We start from the raw sequence: 12,428 nt of genomic DNA on the forward strand, positions 1-12,428 counted from the left end.
GAGTTGACGTTGAACTGATCGTCTTTGTCAGGAGTTGGTATCTGAACGTGATTGAACTCCCTGGAATCATCCTTTAACCTAGAAATTTTATCCTACACCTTATTTTGGCGAAATTATCGATGCGTTGACTGATGTTAACCCTTGTTGTAATGCGTTGACCAGTGTTAACACGGTTTATACTCGTACATTTTCTAGAGTTTATATAGTTTAAACTCTTAAGGCATTGGACCGTGGCGGTCCCAAGTGTCGAGGCTGCAGGACCAACTATTAAAGCTGATTCATCTACAGGTATGGATCTTATCCTGAGATTGTCGGATGCTCAAGTCACGAGACCAACTAATGAAGCTGATGCGTCAGTGATTATCACATTTATAGGATTTTTGACAAACCCTCAGTCATCAACGGGTTTGATGAGCCTTTACCGACTACCGTTTGAGTCGGGCTAGCATGCGGATTGTTTAAGTCCGTTCCGTAAGTAAAGTTATGCTAAAAGAGTTAACTCTCTTAGTGCTACGATATTAAATACGTAGACTTCGTCTTTCTTATGGGAATAGACTACCTAGCAATGCGTGTTAGGCGCTGACTTATCCCTACTTAGGCTTCGGGATAAAACTCCCCAGACTTGGATTCTGGTGTCTTCTTCAATCGATGAAAGACTAAACCAGCAATGCGTGTTAGGCGTTGAGGAGGGGTTGATGAAGCTACGACACGAAGCCGCAGAGGTTCTCAACAGTTCCGAAGATTCTGTCCGAGCTAGCCTGCAGGCGGAGTTCGAGCAGGACTATATGGACAGGCTCTCTGGTTTAGAGTCTCATATTCTTAGCCGTCGGTTGCCTTCGGACTAACGAGCTTTTGTTGTATGCTTTTGACTTGATTTATTAATAGAAAATCCGCATTTGCTTCTTTTGTGTTTTCTCTGTATCTCTTCCGAATGACAGATTTATGGGATTTTTGGCAAACCCCCAGCCATCAACGGGTTTGAGGTGCCTTTACCGATTACCGTTTGAATCGGGCTAGCATGCGGATTGTCGAAATCCGTTCCGCATGTAACGTTGTGCTGAGAGAGTAAACTCTCTGAGGCTTTGTGCTATGATCTTGAATACATAGGCTTCGTCTTTCTCACGGGAATAGACTACCCGGCAACGCGTGTTAGGCGTTGACTTTGGGGTTTTTGGCAAACCCCCAGCCTTCAACGGGTTTGATGTGCCTTTACCGATCACCGTTTGAATCGGGCTAGCATGCGGATTATCGAAATCCGTTCCGTATGTAACGTTGTGCTAAAGGAATGAACTCCCTTAGACTTGCTGCTACGACTTCGAATACGTAGACTTTGCCCTTGTTACGGGAATAGGCTACCCGGCAACACGTGTTAGGTGTTGACTTATCCCTACTTAGGATTCGGGATAAAATTCCCCACGCACCAAGTGCGCGGATTGGAAGTTGAAAGTTGTGTCAAAATAGGAGAGGAAGAATTTTATATTCTATCTCCCGCTGGAAAGGAAACTTGAGGTGGGATTCCCCACCCCCAGTATCTGGAAGGATGAACTGGGAATGGGATCTCCACTCCGAGCACCCGGAATGATGAACTGGGAGTGGGGTCGCCACTCCGAGCATCGGAAAGGTCCGAGGAGAGGAAGAATTTTATATTCTATCTCCCGCTGGAAAGGAAACTTGAGGTGGGATTCCCCACCCCCAGTATCTGGAAGGATGAACTGGGAATGGGATCTCCACTCCGAGCACCCGGAATGATGAACTGGGAGTGGGGTCGCCACTCCGAGCATCGGAAAGGTCCGAGGAGAGGAAGAATTTTATATTCTATCTCCCGGTGGAAAGGAAACTCGAGGTGGCACACCCCCAGAATCCGAAAGGCTCAAACGACCCTAACTGTCGTAAGGTTTGGTCATTTGACTCTGAAGAGGAAGAATTTTATATTCTATCTTCAGCTGGAAAGGAAACTCGAGGTGGCACACCCCCAGAATCCGAAAGGCTCAAACGACCCTAACTGTCGTAAGGTTTGGTCATTTGACTCTGAAGAGGAAGAATTTTATATTCTATCTTCAGAACTGGAGAGGAAGAATTTTATATTCTATCTCCAGCAAAAGAGGGAAACTCGAGGTGGGATCTCCACCTCCAGAATCCGCAGGATGAAACTAGAAGTGGGATCTCCACTCCGAGAATCGGAAAGTTCAAACGACCCTAACTGTCGTAAGGTTTGGTCATTTGAACAAAAGATGACTCGGTCTTAGTCTCGACCAGGGTAAGTTGTGACTAAGCGAGGGTTCGAGATGACCCTAACTGTCGTAAGGTTTGGTCATTCGGGAGTTTGAAAGTGGACCTCTCGTTCATTGAAGGAATCGAGAGGGGACTTTGGCTTTGGTCCTAACTGTCGTAAGGTTTGACCAAGTGGGAAATTTGGAACGATCACAACTACGTGAAAGTTTGACCGCCCGATTTGTGGACCTCTCGTTCGTTGAAGGAATCGAGAGGGGACTTTGGCTTTGGTCCTAACTGTCGTAAGGTTTGACCGAGTGAGGAATGTGTGGCGAAGACTATGAGTAATCGAACACCAATGAAAGTTTTGTGAGGGAAAATTAATCCCTCGAATGATTGGATCTCATCTGATGAGGGTTAGAGTCTGACAAACTAGAACATTCGGGGTTCGAATGTGGACTTCTTGTTCATCTCTCTTATACCGACCAGGTTATCCCTAAGAATACCCCAATGTGGTATTCTTCCGGGAACTTCCCGATACATCAGCTCCTTCTGAAAGGTGCTAAGGATAGTACCTCTTCAGGAATTTGCCATTTATTGGCATCATCAGCCGATCACCATCTTTGGTGACTAGGCGATAGGCGCCGTTTGAGTAGACTGTTTCTACTACGAACGGTCCTTCCCATTTGGGCTCGAACTTGCCCTTCTTCTTGGAGCTCAGGTTCATAGGATGTCTTTCAGTTAAGACCAAATCCCCTTCCTTAAAACTCCTTTGTCGAACCTTTTTGTCGAAGGCTCGAGAAATTCTGGCTTGGTAGAACTCGATATGCTGTTGAGCCTCCAGGCGCTTTTCATCGAGCATCTCGAGTTCTTCGAGGCGCTTTTGATGCTGTTCTTCGGTCGTCATTTGGGTTGTAAGGGCGATCCGAAGAGATGGAATTTGAACTTCCAAAGGGAGAACGGCTTCACATCCATATACTAATGAATACGGGGTTGCACCGGTTGGTGTACGTACCGTGGTACGATAGGCCCATAGTGCTGCACCGAGCTTGTCATCCCAATCTCGCTTGTTACTTTTCACAAGCTTTGACAAAAGTTTTATGATAGTCTTGTTGAAGGCTTCAGCTAATCCATTTGCTGTGGGATTATAAGCCGTTGATGAGATGTCCTGAATTTTGAATTTTTCGCAGAACCTTATGAAGGCGTTGCTGACAAACTGAGGACCATTGTCATGTATGATTCGTCTTGGAACACCATGCCTGTAAATGATGTGGTGCTTGATGAATCCAATGACGTTGCTCGTCTTAACTTCTCTGAGTGGAATTGCTTCAGCCCATTTGGAGAAGTAATCGGTAATCGCCAGGATGAACCGGTCGCCTTTGATCGAAGGGGGATTTATAGGACCAACAATGTCCATTCCCCAAGTCTCGAACGGCCAAGATGTTACCGAGGGATGCAGATGCTCCGGAGGTTGGTGCATATAATTCGCATGTACTTGACACGCATGACACTTCCGGGCATATGTGATTGCTTCGCTCATCATGTGAGGCCAGAAATATCCCATTCTTCTGATGCGATCATAAAGCTTGGGGCCAGGCTCGTGCGCGCCACACTCCCCTTCATGTGCCTCTCTAAGCACTTCTTGGGCTTCTTTGGTTGATAGGCAACGCAATATCAGCCCATCGTACCCCCTGCGGTATAGCGTTCGATTCTCTGTATTGTAGTAGAATCTGGGTGCTCTTCGCCGGATTGACTCTCTTTCCTTCACATCTTCTGGCAAGATTCCATGCAAGACGTAGTCGATGATGGGGAAACGCCAATCTCGTGGTTCGAACTCGATTTGAGTAGCGTGTACCTCTTGAACTTCTTCTTCCTCGGCATCTTCACTGTAAAGCGGCACTAGGAGTTGGTGAGTTCTTACCGTAACAAACTGCTCTGTTTCGGGAGGCTGCGCTAGTGACACGGCCAATGCGGCCAACGCATCTGCATAGGTATTCTGTAGCCGTGGAATATGTTCGATGAAGAATCCTTCAAATGATTCCGCTATCTCCACTGCCATCTTATGGTATGGAATTAAATCCTGACTTCGGACTTCATATTCTCCTTGGACTTGCTTGACTATTAGTTGAGAATCGCCGAAGGCTTCGAGATACTCAACCCCCAGCTCCTTAGCGAAGTTGAGTCCAATAATCAGTGCATTATACTCTGCCACATTATTTGAACATGGCTTGGTTAATGAATAGGCTCGGGGCATCACGTGTTTTCCTGGGGAAACTAAGACCACTCCAACCCCGGAGGAGACCTTAGAACGTCCAGGAGTATCTGTGACAAGAGCTGCTCGAGAGGCGCCATCGAAGTATAAACGCCACACTTGTTGGTGTGAAGTTGCGTTGACCTCGTGGGTTTCATCAGGTAGGTCGTCGTATATCTCGGCAGGATCCGTAGTTGGATTAGCTGCGAGGAGATCGCATATGGCCTGTCCTTTGACCGACTTCTGTTGCTTGAAATGCAAGTCGTATTGGGACAAGAGTAAGGCCCATTTTGCTAACCGCCAGCTCATGGAAGCGGGTTGAGTCATGAATACTCGAACCGGATTAACTTTAGAGATGACGTAAATGGTCTGCCCGACCAGATAATGTCGCATCTTCTGAATGGCGAACACCAAGGCGAGGCATTCCCTCTCAATCATAGGATATCGAGACTCGGCGCCCACCATGGTTCGGCTCAAGTAATACACTGCCTGCTCGTGACCGTTATCGTCATCTTGTGCAAGCAATGCACTTAATGAATGGCTCGTCGCCTTGACATAAATCAAGAACGGTTTGCCCGATTTCGGTGCAACGAGTACGGGAGGTTTTGAGAGATATTCTTTAATGCTCTCGAATGCTTTCTGACAAGCTTCATCCCATACAAATGATACGCCCTTCTTTGCGAGCTTGGAGAATGGCTGGCATTTTCCTGAGAGGTTCGAAATGAACCGACGGATATAAGCCAATCGCCCCTGCAATCCTCTGAGCTCCCTGAGGTTTCTCGGAGGTTGTAATTCATTGATCGCCTTTACCTTATCAGGATCGATGTGGATACCTTTGGTGGTGACGACGAATCCCAGGAATTTTCCACTCGACATTCCGAGGAAAGACTTGGTAGGATTCATCTTCAACTGATGGGCTCGCATTAAGTCGAACATGGTCTTTAAGTCTTTGATGTGATCCTTTTTATCACGACTTTTCACGACCAGATCATCTACGTAGCATTCAACAGTCTTTCGGAGATGATCCTGAAAGATCTTTGACATAGCTCGTTGATATGTAGCACCTGCGTTCTTTAAGCCGAAGGGCATAACTGTGTAACAGAAGACACCGAGGGGCGTTCTGAATGCGGTGTGCTTTTCATCATCCGGATGCATCTTTATCTGGTTATAACCAGAGAAACCATCCATGAAAGACATCCTCTCGAACCCACACGTATTGTCGATGATGACATCCGTGATGGGGAGGGGAAAATCATCTTTTGGGCAAGCAGTGTTGAGATCCCGAAAGTCGATACAAATCCTGACTTTCCCGTTCTTCTTAAGGACTGGGACAATATTGGCTAGCCATTCTGGATGTTGCTCCTCTCGAACGAAGCCCGAGTCAATAAGCTTCTTGACCTCGGATTCGATCGCCTCCATCATTTGCGGACGAAACCGTCTTTGTTGTTGTTTGACTGGTTTGGCATCCATCTTGATATTGAGACGATGTACTGCTACGTTCGGGTCGAGTCCTGGCATGTCTTCATAATTCCAGGCGAACACGTCAATGTACTCCTTGATAAGAGAGATTAACTCTTCTTTCTCATCGGGTAGAAGACTATCGCTAATGAATATCGGTTTAGGATTTTCCTCAGTTCCCATATTCACCTGGAGTACTTGATCTTCGGTAGGAGGCTCTCTTTGCTCGAACCTATCACCATACTGCATGTTTAGGTGGTGAACCCAAGGATCTTCCCATGTTGGCATCTGGTCGTCTTCCTCTATTGCGGTAGGATCGACCGTGACCATATTTGACATCAACCTTTTGAACGTCTCGCCAAGGCTAGTGTCGGAACCCCCAGCCGAAGAGTCGGAAGAGTACCCGTTTCTAGCCTTGTTAGCGATCTGATCAATGATTTGCCAGCAACATTCGTCGTCGGATGAGGAGACGTAGCCGAGACCTCTTTTATAGCGATAATAATCATCGGGTTTTCCCTTCGGTACATAGGCCATTCGAGGTGGAACTCGTGGGCCTCGACCAAAGAAAAGACCTTCTCCGAGTGTGAAGTCATACCCATACTTTTCCATCATATCGCGCGCTTTTGCGTCATATCTGAATAGATGAGGAGCAGGTTTATCTTCATCTTCTTCTTCTTCTAAGAAGTGATCGGGTGTCGGAGCTTCTTTTCCTTTGCCGTAGACGACTTCTTTTCCACTCCATTTTCCCGCGGGGATGACAAGCGTCGCTCCGCATGGATCTTGTACCTGCTTTTTCGTCAGACAAAATGACTGAAGAGGCATATGCAGGTCAGGATTATCACAAAGCTCTTTAGTGACGTCATCAAGACACATCGAATACTCTAAATCATCGTTTATTGATAGTTCTTCGGCAAGTTGCCAATTACAACTATTCTCCGATGATTCTTCATCATCAAGATTGATTACAATGGGTACAATGTCATTAAGTACAAAACCACCATCGTAATCAAGCCCAGTTTCGGTATCAGCTTCATCTCCGCTGTCCGTTCCTTGGGCCGGTGATTCAGTATCGGATTCAGCGCCGTATAGAAGGGAATCGGTGAAATAGTTTTCCAATCCCTTAAACGGTTGCTTATCCGCGACCACCGTCTTGACTTCGTTATTCAAGTCTATGTACTTGAGGCATTGATGCAGAGTTGACGGAACTATAAGGTTACCGTGGATCCAAGGTCGACCCAACAGTAAGTTATAGGACGTTTCTGCATCGATGACATAACAAGTAACTTCTGATTTTAAATCTCCGATCTGGCACTTGATTCGGATCTTCCCCAAGGGTCTAGACCCGCTGGTGTTGAATCCATAAATCGTAGTGCCAGTGGAGGCTAATTTACTCGTCGGGATTCCGAGATGATGCATCAATCGGAATGGCATTATGCTAACAGCGGAACCCGGATCAACTTGGATCCGGTTGACCATGCTGGAGCCAATGTGCCCGGTGAAGTACAAGGGCCGATCATGCTTCGAGTTCTTTGTTTGCATATCCTCTTTAGTGAAGGAGATGCATGGGAAATGATGCGCCGCTAGGTTGCAATGCTGAGCTGATGGCTCTGGCCCTTCAGGGGATGGCTTGATCCGAGTTAGAAAAGCTTCTGAATCGCTCAAGGCTTCTTGCAATGCTTTCCTTGTATCCTTGGACAGGCGCAATAACTCGTAAAGGGTTATCCTAGCCGGGATATTGGCTAATTGCGCCATGATGTCGAAATGAGGTGGAGAGCTCGCATTCCCCGGTTTGTCTCTTCCAATCGGATGATTGAATCGAGACTGCCTCGGGTTTTGGGTCTCCTGGCGTAAAGGCTCTTTTCCTTTCTCCTTCTGTTGGACTCTTTCCGCGGCTATAGGCGTCGGGGGAATTGCTGCTATTCCCAGTTCTGCCAACGTCTTGGACGGAGGAGTGTTGGTACCTAATTGCTCGGAAGCATCCGGGTACTTGTAGTGGTACTCGTTCCCGCTCCGAGTGGCGAATGTTTCCTGCTCATCTTCAGAAAGTGGGAAGGCCGGAATTCTGTCATCGTCTCTTCCTGGAATAGCGGACACCCCATAACAAGATCTGCCTTTCCCTTTTGATTTCTTCTTGGAAGAGGTCCCAGTCCACTGTTCGTCTCCGATCAGATCTGGATGAACCCAAAGAATCTCGCCATTAGGGGCTGTGTGTGGCACGAGTCCTTTCTGGCGCTGCTTGTGAGGATCATCGTTCACCGTCTTCACTGCTGCTTTTATTACCGGCTCAAGCTGGAACTGGTTCACGGGAAAGGAGCCGAAGCCAATCGTGACTGCATTCGCACCCACTTTCTTCTCCTTTGGCTGCTTCATTGTGATGACTCCGACGTCGATGAGAGCCTGGATCTTGTCCTTAAGAGCATAGCATACCTTGGTGGGGTGGTGCACCGCTCTGTGGAATGCACAGTACTTCGGATCATTAATCCTCTTGGCATCTTCCTGATCCTGAACTGGAGGCAATTTGATTTTATTATTCTCCACGAGGTACTTGAAGATACCAGGAACTTCGTCCTCTCTGAATGAATAAACTTTCGGGAACTTTGGCTCCGAAGCTTTCGGCCTCGGGGTTTGTTGTTGCCACCTTGGTTGTTGAGGTGCCTTTTGCTGCTGCTGCTGCTGCGGTTGCGCTTGCACCTCGAACGTTTGATTTGCGTTCACGGCGTTCGCATGCGCTTTTCCTTTACCCCTAGGGGTGAAGTTCGGTTGCGGAGCGTTATTTGCTATTTGGCCCCTTTCCGCCTTCTTCCTTTTGATGAATCGTTCGGCTCTTTCTCCTCGCACCTTCAGGTCCTTCCAGGTCTTTGATGGCGCCGTTCCCATAGATTCAAGGATATCCAAGGTGAGATTGTTGTGACAGGTCTCGAGGATGAAATCTTCGCTGACCGGGTCCCTGCAATTCATCGCTTTATTTCGAAACCTTTTCACAAAGTTTTCGACTGTCTCACCATTTTTCTGTTTCTCCTCAAACAGAGTGCTGATCGAGACCTCAGTGTCATCATCAAAGAAGTTCGTTAAGAACATGTCCTCCATGTCGTCCCAACTGCTGATGCTCCCCGGCTTGAGGCGACGATACCAATCGAAGGCCGCTCCGCGAAGAGTGCCAACGAATGACCGTACCATCAAGGGTTCGTTGCCGGAGATTGTTCCTAAGTGAGACTTGAAATATATTAAATGTTGGGTAGGGGAACCCTTTCCATCAAACGGCGTAAAGTTGATTAAATTGAACTTTGCCGGATATGGAATCGATTCCCACTCCCTTGGATATGGACATGGTATACCGGATCTTTTTACCTCTTGAGCATTCATCAATGCATTGATTTTGCTCTCCAAGTCCTTCATCTTCTTGTCTTCACTCGTTCCTATCTTCGAGTGGCTTTGGGGAGGTTGACAGGGGGAATAATTATGTTGACATTATTCCCTTCTCGTTCATTCTCATCTTGATTCTGATGATTGGGTCGAGTGGGCTCTTCTTGATGAGTTGTCAGAGCTGCGATATGCTGGTCGTGCATCTCTCTCATCTGTTGCATGGCCATCTCCATCTCGAACTTGAAGGCTTCCTTCTGCCTAGCTAGGGCATCTTCAAGCATCTTGTTCATTTGTTCGGCGCTGATCATAAGTGATTCGTAAGGCTGTCCCGCACTAGACGCCGTGTCATCGGATGCTATAGCCGAATAGGAGTCTGAACCATCATCTGACGATTCCTCTTCCCAAGGAAGTCCCTTTTGCATCCTTTGGTAATTCTTTCGCCTATTGATCCCTGACCGCAATCGAGTCATGCGCTGGGATGCTTCGGCAAGTTGATCTAAGCTAGAGTGTCGTGTCGATTTCCCTCTGCCGGTCATATTAGCAGACACCTCTAGGAATTCGTCCTCTTGGCGAGCGAACCTCTTCCCACGAAAATGCCTTGGCTTGGAAATCCTCTCGAACACCGAGACTCTCTTCGGGGTTTTAGAACAGGAGCATTCTGACAACACTGCCTTGATGATATTGGCACATGGACAGTGAGGTTCCGTGTCTCGTGCGTTTTGCTTCCAAGACTTACTCGCACCCCCAGCTCTATAGTACAACTCATCAGTTTGATAACTGGAGCAACCTATAGAGTGTTGACATGATTTTCCAGACATAATATTATCATCATCAGACGAATATGACGCTTTATTAGCGTTCTCAAGAGTCGCTCGTTCCAGTCTACGCTTTTGTGAACGTAAAAACTTAACGGGCTCTTGAACTTCGACACGCAACCCGATGCGGTCGGTAATAGGGGTTTTCCCTTTGTTATTTTCCTGGGGGGAGTTAGAACGACCCCCAGTCGGGTTTATCAGTAGGGGACCTTTCAACGGACCCAATCGCTCATTGATAGGTACTTTACCTCGATTCCCTGGTAAGGGACCGAGGCGACCTTTCACAGGAACCTTGGACGTTGAAGGATCCGTGTTCATACCTGACCCCACCGGAGGTGCCGGGGTAAGGGGAACGGGACTTGGCTTCGGTGAAGGTTGGGCAGCAACATCTTCCACTCTCGTCTTAGGCGTTGGGTTCGCCTTTAGCATCCATACTTGCTTGAGTTTTGGCGGAGTTTTGACCGCCTCTTCTTTCTGCATCTTCTCTGCTTTCTGCAAGAGAGCTCGGGCATGCGCAAGCAGTGCGCGACGCTTCTTGATCCGCTCTTCAAGGGTGGAACGGGTCCTTGTGACACGAACCCACTTGTTCGTTTCTGCCAGGGAGGAGGAGTTGGTTACATACCGTTGTTGCTCCAGGCGCTGTCTCGATTTGAGATCTTCGTTGTAGCGGACCCCGTCCATAGGCTCCAAAGCCTTGGCCATTTGACGAGCAAGGCGTTGACGCCGCCTTTGGAGCGCCCTCTTTGATATAGTTGGAGCGCCTTCAGTAGCCATCTTCTTGGGGGAGGAGACGCCCAGATCTGCGATCTCGACCACGTTGGGCGACGCGGAGACGCCACGTGGTACGAGTGCAGCGATGGCTAAGGGATCTCGGGACTTTGAGCCGAGGGTTCCGCGATCGACTCTGGAGGAGGATGCCTTCTTGCGCCTACTTAGAGAGGCGGATCTGGAGGAGGAGGAAGAGAGGTACTCTTCGAACTTCTGCTGATCGAACTCGTATTCGATCTCTTCATTCACCCGGATCTTGAATGCCGGTTGCGTCACGACGGCGTCGGTAGCGATGCCGTTGGCTCCCACTGTGGTCGCCAGCTTGTTTTCGGGGAAAGTTGATGTTTTCATTGCTTTTGAATCTGTTACAACTTCAAGCGTTACAACAAGAATCGATAAAAAGTCGGTCTTTTTATAAGACCTCCTCGTGCAACAAAACAAAGATTACAACTTTATCGAAAATAAACACGAGATCCCGTTTTGGTGCGGTCTCGCTTGCGTCGGTCTTTGGCCTGTGACGGGGACGTTAATATCTGTGGACCACCGGGGCAATCAGATCTGATCCGGATAAATCGGACAGAGCTTCGTTGATCCGTGTGAGATCTAGAAACTTCTGATCCAGAAATATCGGACAGAGCTTCGTCGATCCGCGTGAGATCTAGAAGCTATAAGCGTATACCTCGGCTAAAGCGAGGTATTAGCTCTTCCTAGTATTAACGCTAAAGGCTAATACTAAGGATCAGACGGGGAATGGGTGATGAAGACTGATGTAGACCTCTCCTCCTCGGTTGAAGCGCACGACCACTCTTTGCTGCAGCAGGGCTTCGCCAAGGCTCTCCAAAAATCCAGATCTTTCCAAATGAGGTAAGGGGGGCTATTTATAGGCTAGGGGGAGCCCCTAGGGTGCCTAGACACCCTAGGGTGTCTCTAGAAATCCGAGACACCCCTAGGGTGTCTCGGAATTTCTGAGACACCCTTGGGGGTGTTTCGGGACTCTGAGACGTCCGTAGGTGTATTTGATTACTTCCCCGTAGATTCTTCGTCCGAACTCGGATTTGAGTGATTCCAATTGCGTTGGATGCTTGACGAAGAGTTCGATCCGCTCTGGTGGTTGGATTGTCTTTAGAGTGGTCGAGGCACGAAGGGCGTTGTCCTTTTTTGTGAACAGTGCCGGACTTCCGATTGGCCCGGGTCTTCGTTGTTCCGAAATCCTATCCGCTCACGTGGCTCGTCGATTCACTTCAGTCGTTCGTCGACGTCAATTGGATTCCTGTGGCTCGGATAGTGACGTTCATTGTCGCTCTTTAACACTGAACCGTTCGTGGAGACCTATAGACAATTTTCGATGCCTACAGTTCCATTCTTGATAATTTTCAAACTTAGTCCCTCAAATAATTAAAATTACAATAAGGTCCCTCTATTCTTATGAGTTGTCTTAAATTAATCATTCTGATTGCTACTAGTAAGGAGAGATAAATTGGATTATTAGAGTGTTTTGTGTATCATTGTGGTAATCCTATCCATTATAAATTGAATTTGGATCCTCTCCACTAAAAAAAAAT

The sequence above is a fragment of the Asparagus officinalis genome, chromosome 3 (genome assembly GCF_001876935.1).
Source record: "Asparagus officinalis chromosome 3, Aspof.V1, whole genome shotgun sequence".
NCBI lineage: Eukaryota > Viridiplantae > Streptophyta > Magnoliopsida > Asparagales > Asparagaceae > Asparagus > Asparagus officinalis.